This window comes from Elephantulus edwardii, unplaced genomic scaffold (genome assembly GCF_000299155.1).
Source record: "Elephantulus edwardii isolate Elephantulus edwardi_28Jun2011 unplaced genomic scaffold, EleEdw1.0 scaffold00098, whole genome shotgun sequence".
NCBI classification, from domain to species: Eukaryota; Metazoa; Chordata; class Mammalia; order Macroscelidea; family Macroscelididae; genus Elephantulus; species Elephantulus edwardii.
The window spans coordinates 3,642,654-3,655,522 of NW_006399848.1; positions in this window are offsets into that span (position 1 = coordinate 3,642,654).

Consider the following 12,869-nt stretch of genomic DNA (forward strand, 5'->3'; position numbering starts at 1 on the left):
ATGTTTGACCAAAAACAATTAAAAGCAGGCCCAAAAGGCACAGGCCCAATGGCTCAACAGGATTTAAAAATTCTGGCATGCCCACATGCTGGTGGATTGTTAGCCAGAGACTCCCACTTCATCTAGCAAGTCCCATCTGCTGACATCCATTTGGGATGAAAAGAAAGGCATAAGAGCGCTAAGCATTCAATATCTGTCCTTCCTCACGATGTGAGAGGCCATCACAACTTCTAGCATACAACTGACTCACAACACACTAGTCCTCAGCCTGAAGGCGAGGCCAACCATTTCAGCATTTAAAAATCCCGGCATGCCCACATGCTGGTGGACTGTTAGCCAGAGACCCCCAGTTCATCTGGCAAGTCCCATCTGCTGACACCCACTTGGAATGAAAAGAAAGGCATAGAGTGCTGAGCAGTCCATACCTGTCCCTCCTCAAGATATGAGAGGCCATCACAACTTCCAGTATAAAACTGACTCACAAGAAACTAGCCCCCTCGGGAAATAAAAAGATGAACTGCATTATAGAAGTCTGCTGTCAAGGAACTCTCCAAAGTGCTAAAGAGCAATGATGTAAGTCTAGAGACCAAGTCACAGTCTTTGCAGTTACTTCCTATGCATCTGAGAGCTGGACAAAGACTAATGGTGACAGAAGAATTGATGCCTTTGAGTTGTGGTGCTGGAGAGGAGTATTGAACATACCATGGACCACTAATAAAATAAATAGGTCTGTCTTGGAGGAGTGAATCCAAGTTCTTCCTTGGAGGCAAGGATTTTGAAGTTCTCTCTCACATACTTTGGACACGTGGCCAGAAGGAATCAGTCCTTTGAGAAGGACATTATGCTTGGAAGGGTGGAGGAACAGCATAACAGCAGAAGAGTCAGGATGAGATGAATTGATACGGTAACTGGAGCAATGGAATTAGGTGTATCAGAGTCAGGGAGACTGGTTCAGAATAGGGTAGGGTTCATAGTTATTGTATATAGGGTCATGGGGAACTCTATGTCATATAACAACAAGCTTGAATGACCTCCAGCTCACAGAAATATTCAGCCTGCTGTTCCAAGTGTATACTTTCAGTATGGGCTATAGAATATAAATATGAATTAATTCCTGTAGTTGGTTATTTTTCTCTCTTAAAATATCCTTTATAAACAGCAAATATTATTTGTCTTGTACTTAATAAACAAAACAAAAATAACCATGTATATTCTTCTCAATATTACAACAAAATATATAGCTTTCCTTCCCGCAAAGCCATGCTGTTTCAATTACTCCCTATGAATCTGCAAGCTGGGCGATGAATAAGGATGACCGAAGAAGAATAAATGCCTTTGAATTGTAGTGTTGGTGAGAGTATTGAACACATCATGAACTTCCAAAATAACAAACAAATTTACATTAAAAGAAGTGCAATTAGAGTGCTATTTAGAGGCAAGGATGTGGAGCTGTCTCATTTCTTCTGGGCCTGTTTTCAGGGGGAACCAGTCTTGGAAAGAGAAATCATTCTAGGAAACATAAAGGGTCAGCAAAAGAAAGACCTTCAATGACATGGATTTATGCAGTGACTACCACAGTGGACCTGAGGATATCAGAGATCATGAGGACAGTGCTGGAGAGGACAAGGTTAGACCTGTAGTTCATAGGGTCTCTATAAGTCCTGATGGAACATAATAATGTCAATAATATATACTTGTCAAATTCCTCCTCTTTAGTTCTTATTTGCCTATTATTCCAGTGCAACAGTCCAGTTTTACACACACAATCACACACACACACAGACACATACAGGCACATATGTGAAATTAATAATTAAACATTTTATTCTAAAAATAAAAACTTGCACCAAGAACCGTATCATATGGTTTCTGTTCCCAGTTTAAGCCATCTGACTTCAGGGACATAATTACAGGCAAAAGCCAGTCGTAAGTCCAACTGCATGCTGGGCTGGAGCTGAGGACCTCCTGTTTCTTAGAAGATGAGTAGCCAAAATTAGAATTTAAATTGTCAGCTCCATGGAATCCAGGGTATGTTTAGTTTCTGCTAGTTAGAGTGTTAGAAGAACCCAGAGGACTCTCACATGACATTCATACTTTTTTCCGTGTCCTTGAACTTGATCCCAAGGTTTCAAGTAAGAAAGGGATCTTTGGTTTCTGAGAACCAGATGATTCTGTATACTTCCTTTGAATTACTTATTTCTGTGCTTTCATTAAAATACTGTATTCCTAATATATCTATATAAATTAATATCATTCCATTCTTTCACATTGAATTTTATGGGGAACAAACAAGAGGAGGGAAGGAATAGGGATATGAAAACGTCTTAATACAATAATTTTTTATTTGAAATCTCTGAGTTTTGTCAAACAATGCTAACAAGCAGTAATATTCACCCTTGGGAGATGAGAAAATTGTCAAACTTCATTCTTGAAAAACTTTTTTGCAAAAACACAGGCATAGTCAATTCAGTTTTATTCTGAAGATTTATTTTACTCTAGTCAAGCTACTCAAGATTAATTCCAACCTGTCTGCCAGGTGCAACGAGTGTGAAGAACTAGAACTTACTGTCATCTGATTTTTCATCTCGCTGTCCCTAAATATTGGCTTCAGATGTCATAAATGGACTACTATCTAAAATCTATATTAAAGAAGCTTCAGCTCGGGAAAATTTGTGCTGATTGTGTGTGTGTGTGTGTGATATTTTCCTTTCAAGAGAAGTATGTACACAGGGTCGCTATGAGTCGCAAGTGATTCAACGGCACATAACAACAACAATGTATGTATGTTGTTGTTGTTATGTGCTGTCAAGTCATCTGCAACTCATAGCAACCCTACATACAACAACCCTAAACTCTGCTCTGTCCTGTGCCGATCGTACTGTCTCCAATACACCCATCCCTATTACTCCAGTCACTGAATCAATCCATATCATAGAGGGCCGTCCCCTCCTAAGTTGTCCCTCCACCCTAGCAAGCATGATGTTCCTCTCCAAGGACCTCTCCCTCCTTACAACATGTCCAAAGTATATCAGATGAAGCAGAATCCTTGCCTCCAAGGAGCAGTCTGGTTTAACCCTTTCCAGGATTAATCTGTTTGTTTTCCTAGCAGTACATGGTACTCTCAATACTCTTCTCCAGCACCAAAGCTCAAAGACATCAATTCTCCTTCTGTCCTCCTTGGTCATTGCCCAACTCTCTGATGCATGACAAGTGATAGCGAAGACCATGGCCTGTATCCAGAGAGACACCATTGCTCTTCAGTACTTTGGAGAGGCCCCTAACAGCAGACTTTCCTATCACAGTACGTCTTTTAATTTACTGACTACTGGTGCCGGGAGTGTTGACTGTGGAGCCAAGCAAACTAAAGCTGTGAACAATCTCAATCACTTCACCATACATCCTGATGCTGCCAGTTGGCCCAGTGGTGAGAATCTTTGTCTTCTTGACATTGAGCCTCAATATTCTCCTTTTATTATTATATTGTTGTCGTTAAATGCCATTGAGTAGAGTACGAATCATATGAATAACATATCTGAACCTCGTCCACCCTGTGCCAACCTCAGAATTTCTGACACACTCAGGCCCATTGCTGTAGTCACTGTGTCAATCCACACAATGTGGGACTTTCTGTCCTTTCCTACCCCTCTACCTTTCTAAGCATGGTGTTCCTCTCCAAGAAACAGCCTTTCTGAAACATCAAACCCCACTGCCCCAATTACTGTTATCCATCTCACCCAGGGTCTTTCTCTCCTGCACTGTCCCTCCACCCTTTCAACCATGAGGTCCTTCTCCAAGGACTGATGTCTCTTGCTCATATGCCAAAAGAATGTGAGACAGAGCTTCAAAGTTCCAGCCCCCAAGGAGAAAGTTGGTTTCACCCTCTCCTAGTCTTCCTAAAAAGTTAGTCTTGCTGCCAAATGCTATGAGAAACAATTTTACTCACTACAATAGAAGTGACATGTTTGAAAAACTACACGGCAGCCCTTCAAATTACACTAGAGAATTCCAGAATTAATTCAATGGAAAATTAACTGGTTTTGGAGCCAAATGAGAACACAGATCAGTAATTAAAATAGTAAATAATAATTCTATTCACTGTTTAGTTCCCCTTCTATGCTGGTAACGATCAATTGTAGAATATGGATTCAGAAACCTAGTATATACAGATTTATAATATTTTTCATTTCTTTCAAGGTTGTTATTGTGGTTAAGTGCCAGTGAATGGATTACAAATCACAGCAAGCCTATGAACAACAAATCAGAACCTTGATTTTACCAGTGGCAACCTCACAATTAATCTCCCCATTTTTTAGCTCATTGTAGCTGAAAATATATCTATTAATTCTAGGAACACATCTGTCAGTGAGAATCCTATGGATCACAATCCATTAATGCATTGTTTATGACGTCAGCATGAGGAAAGGTCCAAATGAATGGCAGCTACAAACAATAATCCTTAAAAATATTCCCTCTGTACTCCTCTATTTAATAACAACAACAAAAACAAGTGAGATTTTTCTCTGTCATGCCTGCAACTAAAAAATAGTATAGAAAATATGCTAGCAGAGCAGCATATTGGTGAGTATGAACTACACTTATGATTTGTTGTTAGTGTCATCAAGTCGACCACAACTCACAGCAATCCTATGAACAAAAGATCTGAACACTGTTCTGTCCTGCACCATTCTCACACTTCCTGACACACAAGAGTGCATTGCACCGTGTCAACCCAGATGGTTGAGGTTCTTCCCCTCCTTCACTGACCCTCCTCCCTTCCCAACAGCATGTCCCTCTCCAAGGAATAGTACCTCCTAGCAACACACCCAAAGTATGTGAGGCAAAGCCTTGTCATTCTTATCTCCCAAGATTGTGTTTGGAGAGAACATTGTTTTAAGTGGTGCAATACTTGTCTATCAGTTTGCTGTATTGAGATTACTTGGAGCTGCTGTGATACTGAAACCTTTGCCATTGTTGCGTCAAATTTGAAATGGGTTTCCCATCATGGATGGGTTTTGGTGGAGTTCCCTGATTAAGACATACTAGGAAGCAGGGTGGGCCATCTACTTTCTAAATAAAAGGCTTTTGAAAACCCTATGAACACTAAACAAAAAGCATAGTTATAGTAATGTCATGGTACAGTCCAAATTAGAAGTCAGTTGAAATGAGGAAAATCAATAACAAACATCATTTAATAATTGGAACATGTTATAGACATAGTTTGAATGTTGGAAAACTGGAAATTGTAAAAAATTAAATGGAACACATGAGTATTGACATATTAGGCATTAGTGAGTTGCAATGGACTAGCTTTGGTCACTTTGAATCAGATAATCATACAGTATACTTATGATTTAGTCTTCATAAAACTCCAAACTGACATATTGACATGCAGTTAGTCTTTAAAAATTCATTAAAATATTAGTTGATCTCAAATTCATTCATATAGTGATCACCTAATTCTGCGGAAAATGAGTCATTTCAGGAATTTTTTGCCCTTGGAATTAGGTTTGCTTGATTACTTTTTTGGCTGAACTTTTTAGGTGTTGTTGATGTTATGTGCCATTGAGCCAGAACCAACCCGTAGCTGACCCTCCAGTGGGTTTTCAGAGGCCGTATATGTGTGAGAGAAGGCTGACTATCCTTAACCTAGAGCAGTCGGTGGATGCAAACACTGTGCTCTTCAAACTACAGGATAGTTTTTTAACTAGGGTCATCAGAGCAATGAGTTTACAAATTATTTCTCTTTTTATTGTTGTAAATAAAAGTTAATTTTCACTGTTTTCTACATCCTACGCAAATTTTCAAGTGATCTTATATTTTCATATTTATAATCATCATAAACATTATTTTCACTGAGTATATAACTATTCTACTGCATATATCTACTATGGTCTACTTGATTATTCCAGTGTCTGAATATTTGTGGAGTTTTAAATATTTTTTCACCATTAATAAAGAATATTCAAGTAAGTATATTTATATGTACATAGATTATTTTTTATTCAGGATTCTTTCTTTAGGATATGCTCAGAACTGTAAAATTATTTGGTTAAAAAAGAATTGGGTCACATTGCAAGATGATGGATGAGTTTTAATTAAGTTCCAACATTGATAGCTTTTATTGAGATCCAAACATTTTTATAATACAAAAAGTTCAGAAAATGGGAATAACAATATTACTTAGCTTAACACATGTCATGCAAAGTGCATAAGGTAACCTAAATTCAATGCCTGGGAAAAGATACATCAAAGGATAAGTTTAAAAATCATTGTTAGTTATCATAAGACAATGAGGAATCATTTAAAAGATTTTTACATGGCATTCTGTAATTACTATAATAATTTATACTTCTATCAACAAACTCTTATAAATGTACATAAATGATGTGAATTATAGAACAGAGTTCAGATGTCTTGTGCAAAGCTTACTCTTAGTCATATTTGATTCAAAAACATTTAACAACTACTAAATGAGACTAGTGCCTTTATATCTGGAGGAACATTCTTCCACTTTGCACATTACTCTTTGTCAATGTGTTGTTTGAGGTAACCTGGGTTTCCTATGATGCTGAACCTCGTGCCGTGGGGATATCAAATACCAGAATGGTTTCCCATTGTGGACAGTGGTGAAGCTCCCAGTTGTAAAACAGGTTTGGAAGCAGGAGTGGCATCCACTTCCTAAACCACATGCCTCTGGAAACTCTATGAACTTGCAGAAACAATGATAGCTATGGAAAGGCATTAGGTCTTTTTTTCATAATCACCGTAAGTTGACCTTGACTTGACAGCAATCAGCAACAAAAACAACATCTATAATGCATAACAATCAAATATTGCTACTGAACAATTAACTTTAATTTTATTCTGAAAATATCAGTTCTCCCATTGTTTCATAATTACCTTTGTATCGTGATACGCTCAAAATATCAGGACTGTGTATAAAACATAAAAAAACAACCCATGAAATTAAAAATTGGAATTGAACTGGTAGAGAATATTTAGTATACCCTGAACTGTCAGAAGAATGAATAAAGGAATCTTAGAAGAAATAGAACAAACCTTAGAAATGAACATCATATTGTCTAACGAAGAAGATCAGTGAAGAGAAAAGAAACTCTCAATATTTCTGCAATACATAAGGTTTCCAGAAGTCAAACTGATGAGACAACTATTACTAAAAACAAAAACACTGTTTTTAGGCGTCAAGTTGACTACGACTCAAGTGACCCTACAAATAACTGATCCGAACCTTGTACTATATATACTAAGCCATCCTCACCAGCTTTGATATACTTATGAATATTGGTAGTCACTGTGTCAACCTTATCTTGTTGAGGGTCTTCCTCTCCTCCATTGATCTTCCACCTTTCGAAGAAATCTGTCTTTATCCAAAGATTGGCATCTCTTAATAACGTCCAAAATATGTGAGAGGGACATTCGTCATCTTTGCCTCTGTGGAGCATTCTGGTTTCATTTTCTCCAAGACATATTTATTTGTTCACTTGGCAGTCAATAGCATTCTTCAGTGCTTTTGATGACACCACAACTCAAAGGCATCTATTCTTTAAAAAAAAAAGGGCATATCACTTCTATTGTCATCCTTCATCATTGTACAATTGTTAGATGCATAGCAAGTAATTGAAGATGAAGATCTGTATCAGGCCCACTTTAGGCTTCAATCTGGCATCATTGCTCTTTGGTACTTTGTAGAGATCTTTGATAGCTGACTTTCCCAATGTGGCATGTCTTTTGATTTCTTGATTACTGGTGCCAAGAGTGTTGTTTATAGATACAAGTAAGATGAAATAATTGACAATTTTAACGTTTTCTCCATCTTCTATCATGATGTTGTCTATTGCCAAGTGGGAACACTTTTGTTTTCTGGATGATGAAATGTAATCTATATTGGAAGTTATAGCCTTTGATCTTCCATGGTAAGTGTTTCAAGATCTCTTCCCCTTCAACAATCAAGGTTGCATCATCTGTAAAATTCAGGTTATTGATATCCTTCAATCAATCCTGATGCCACAGTGTTTTTCACTAGTCCAGATTTTTAAGTCATTTTCTAAATATACAGATTGAATTTTGCTTCTTAACAGTTAAAAAAAAATATATGGTAGTTGGTTTTGTTGTTAAGTGCCACCGAGTACCATAGTGACCCTAAGAATAACAGATCAAATCCATGTCCTATCCTGTACTATCCTTATCATCTCTGTTATACTTGATCCCATCGCAGCAGCCACTGTATCTGTTTATCTAAACTAGGGGTCTTCATCTCTTTCACTGACCCACCATCTTTCCAATCATGATGTCCCTGTCCAAGAATAGCCTCTCCTAATAACATCCCTAAAGTATGTGAGTTGATCCTTCACCATCCTTGCCTCTAAGGATAAATAGACTCAAACTAAATCCATTGCCATCTAGTTGATTCTGACCAATGGTGACCACACAGGACACAGTAGAACCATCTCATAGGGTTTCTAAGGCTACAATATTTATGGAAACAAGCTCAAAATTTTCTCCTATGAGAGGTTCATAGGTTCAAATCACCAACGAGTAGAAGCTAAGTGTTTAACTTCCATTCCACCAGGGTTCATTCAGACAAAAAAATATGCTAGTATTAAAAATCTTAGTTTTATATTTGTTCACAGTTGTTAAGTCACAACCTATTTATATCTGACTCCTCCACAGGATTTTAAAGGCTGTAAATCACATGGGAGGATAGTTGCCATCTTACTTTTGCCAAGCAAACAGTAGAGTCAAACAATCTACCTTTGGATTAGTAGCACAACTTCTTACCTCCCAGGCCAACAGACCTCTCTATTGCTGTTAGGTGCCATTGAGTCCAATATGACTCATTATGTTTCTATGGACAGACAACCTGAATCCTGCCCTATCCTCATTATCTCTGACGCACTAGAGCCCATTGCTGAAATCACTGTCAATCCATCTCAATGGGGTCCTTCTTCACCTTTGCTGGCCTGTTTTTCCAGGCTTAATGCCTCTTTCTAAGGAATAGCTTCACCTAGATACAACTTCAAAGCATGAGAGGAGAAGCTTTGCCATCTTTGCCTCCAAGGAGCACTCTAACTGAACTTTTCCCAATACATAGCTGCTTGTTCTTTTGGCAGTTTGTGCACTCTTGTCTATCACCAGAACTCAAAGGTACCAATTCTCATAATTCTTATTCATTGTCCAGCTCTCTGATACATATCAGGTGACTGAGAAGACTATGGTATGAATCAGGTGCACCTTTGTCTTTAAACTGACATCAGTGCTCTTCAGTATTTTAGAGAGATCCCTTACAGGGGACTGGCCTAATACAGTATGTATTCTGATTACTGGACTGCTGGTACCAAGGTTATTGATTGTGGATCCAAGAAGAAATCATTGAAAGCTTCAATCCTTTCTCAATCTATCATAACTTTGAGTGTTGGTCTTGTGGTGAGTGTTGGGGAATGTTGGAGAGGAAGGGAGAGCCTCTGGCCAGGACATATCACCTAAGCTCCAGATAAGTGCAAGTCTCCCAACAACCTTTAATACGGGGTAGAGAAAGCTCCCCTGTGTTTGGCTGTACCGACTTGAGGAAGCTCGCCACCTATAAAGATTGCTGCTGCATCTGTTGAGCTGGGAGTAGTCTACATGAGGCTGAAGTTCTCCTAACCAATCTACATGTCCCACATCTGTAAGCCCACCCTATCTTGTCTTCCTGTTTACTTGCTTGTATATAAGTTCACTGCAGTCCCCAATAAAATTGAGCTGGATTAACTCTCTGATCCACTCCTGGAGTGTGTGTCTCTGTTGTGCATACCCCCATCAGGGTGTCACTGTTAGTTGCTGGCAAACAGACAGTGACAGTGACGATTTTTGCTTTCTTGATGTTGACATGTAATCCATACTGAAGGCTATAATAATTGATTTTCTGCAGCAAGTATTTCATATCTTCTTCACTTTCAGCATGCAAAGTTGTGTCATCTGCATAAGGCAGGTTGTTGAGGTTTCTCCCTATTCTGATGCCACATTCTTTTTTTTCATAGAGTTCAGCTTCACGAATTGTTTTCTCAGTGTACAGTTTGAAGAGAAAGCGTACAGGTTAAGAGAAAGGATGCAATGATGATGCACACTCTACCTTATTTTAAACCATGCAATGTTCCCTTAATTCCTTCAGAAAAACAGCTTCTTGATATAAATATAGACTTTTCATAAACTTTTCATAAACACAATTAAATGTTCTGTGATTCCCATTCTTTTAAGTGTTAGCCATAATTTCCCATGATTCACATCAAATGTCTTTGCATAGTCAATAAAACACAAATAGACATTCCTCTGGTATTCTATGTTCTCAGCCAGTATCCATCTGACATCAGCAATGATATCCCTGGTGCCATGGCCACTTAGAAATACAGCTTCAACTTCTGGTATTTCCCTTCTGTGAATATACTATTCTCATTAATTGTGGATGATCTATGTGATATTAATTATATTGTTTGATAATTTCTGTATGCTGTTGTATCATTTCTTGGGAATGGTGACAAATTTGGATGTCTTCCAGACAGTCAGCCAGGTAGCTCTCTTTGCATAAGCTGTTGAACACATCCAGGGTTACATCTGTTAGTTGAAACTTGTCAATTGGCATTATGTCAATTCCTGGGACTTCATTCTTTCTAGTGCCTTCAATGCAGCTTAACATTCTTTCTTCATTACAATTGGCTCTTGTTCTTTCTGAATTTAGTATTTTCTGAAATTTGTCAGTGCTAACTAACTCTTTTTGGTTGAATGATTCTGTGTTTTGCTCCCATTTTCTTTTTATGCCCCCTCAATTATTCACAATTTTGCTTATAGCACCTCTCAGTACTGCAAATTGAGGATTGAATTTGTTCTTTAAGCCTGAGAAACACCAGGTCAGCTCTTCTATTTTCATTCTTTGACTTCAGGTCTTTGCATATTTCACTATAATATTTTACTTTGTCTTCTAGTTGGCCTTTGAAATCTCTGTTCATCTGCAGCTTTTTCTTTTGTTATGGCTTCTTGATTCTCTAATGCTATTTTCATAGTCTCTTATGACATCCCTTTTGGCTTTTTCTTTCTCCTCCAGCTTTGTAATGACATCTTAGTCTCTTCACTGATGATATCTTTGATGTCCTGCCACAGTCTCTCTGGCATATAATACTGATGTTCAATGCCTCAAACATCTTGAAATGGTTTTTAAATTCAACTGGGAGAGATTCAAGGCTGTATTTTGGTTCCTGTGGACCACTTTTAATTTTCTTCAGCTTCAGTTTAAACACAGACATGAGTAGTTGATGGTCTGTTCTACAACGGGCAGCTGGTCTGGTTTTGACTACTGATACTGCACTTCTCCAAAGATTTTTTCCACATATATAGTCAGTTTGATTCCTTGCAGTCCATGAGGTGAAGTCCATGTGTAAAGTCACATTTTTTGTTATTTTTTAAAAGGTATTTTCTATGAATAAATCATTAAGGGCACAAAATGAGATCTCTCAATCTCCAGGCTTATTTTTTTTATCAAGTGATACTTCCCAACTACCCTTCCTTCTTCATTGTTTCTGACATTTGCCAGTAATGAATAATCATTGATGCATCTTGATTGCAAGTTTGGTCAATTTTGGGCTGCAAAAGTTGATAGAAATCCTTAATCTCCTATTCTTTGACATTAGTTGTTGGTACATATAATTGCATAAGAGTCATAGTATCAGGTCTTGCTTATATGGATATGGAGAGCATCCTATCATTCACAACATTGTACTTCAGAATGGACCTTGAAATTGCTTATTACTATGAATGCAACATCATTCTTTTTCAGTTTTTCATTCCTAGCAGAGTAGATCATATTGTCAATGGAATGATTTACAAAGAGGTCTATAGGCCTCCTTGAGTAAGAACTAGAAAGTTATAGCTTGGATATACAAGAAAGCCATCAACATTGGGCAAGAGCAAGAAAAAGAAATGGACTTTGTTGTTGTTGTTAGGTGCCATTGAGTCGAGTACGACTCATAGGTATCCTATGAACAAAGGATCTGAACCAGATCCTTTCCTGTGCCATCTTCACACTTCCTGACAAAACTAGAACCCACTGTGGCAGTCATCATGTTAATCCATCTGGTCAAGGGTCTTCCTCTCCTTCATTGATCCTCCATTCTTCCAAGCATCATGTCCATCTCTAAAGAACAGGCCCTCCTAACAATATGCCCAAAGTATGTGAGGCAAAGCCACATCATTCTTGTCTCTTAAAAGCTCTCTGGCTGTACCCTCTCCAAAACAATATCTGTTTGTGCTTTTGACAATCCTTAGGAATCTCAGTGCTCTTCTCCAAAAACACAGCTCAAAGGCATCATTTCTTCTGTCATCACTGTCCAGCTCTCAGACGCATAGCAAATGATGAGAAAGATCATGGTCTGAATCAGATACACCTTAGTCCTTAAATTAACATCATATTTTTCAATAATTTGGAGAGGGCCCCAACTTCAGACTTTCCCAGTGCAATGTGTCTCCTTAGAATCTTTGTTTTCTTGATATTGAGATGCAATCCATATTGAAGGCTAAATTCTTTGATTTTCTGCAACAAGTGCTTCAAGATAGACAGGTATTGTACCTCTAACAGCAAACTCTAAAGACAATCAAGCATACAGAGATTATGACATAGGGCACCTTTCCAGTCCCCAGCTGAGGTTCATGGCAGTATGGTAGGATGGGATTCTGGACAGGGAGTATTGGAACAGACAGTGTCTCAGTTGAATCTTTAGTACTGATGCTTGCTTGAGACCCACAAGACCTGAAGGCTTGATATCATTGGGTAGGGAATTGTCTGCCTTCCTTCTCCCCTGTAGACCTCTGCTCCAGGCATCACA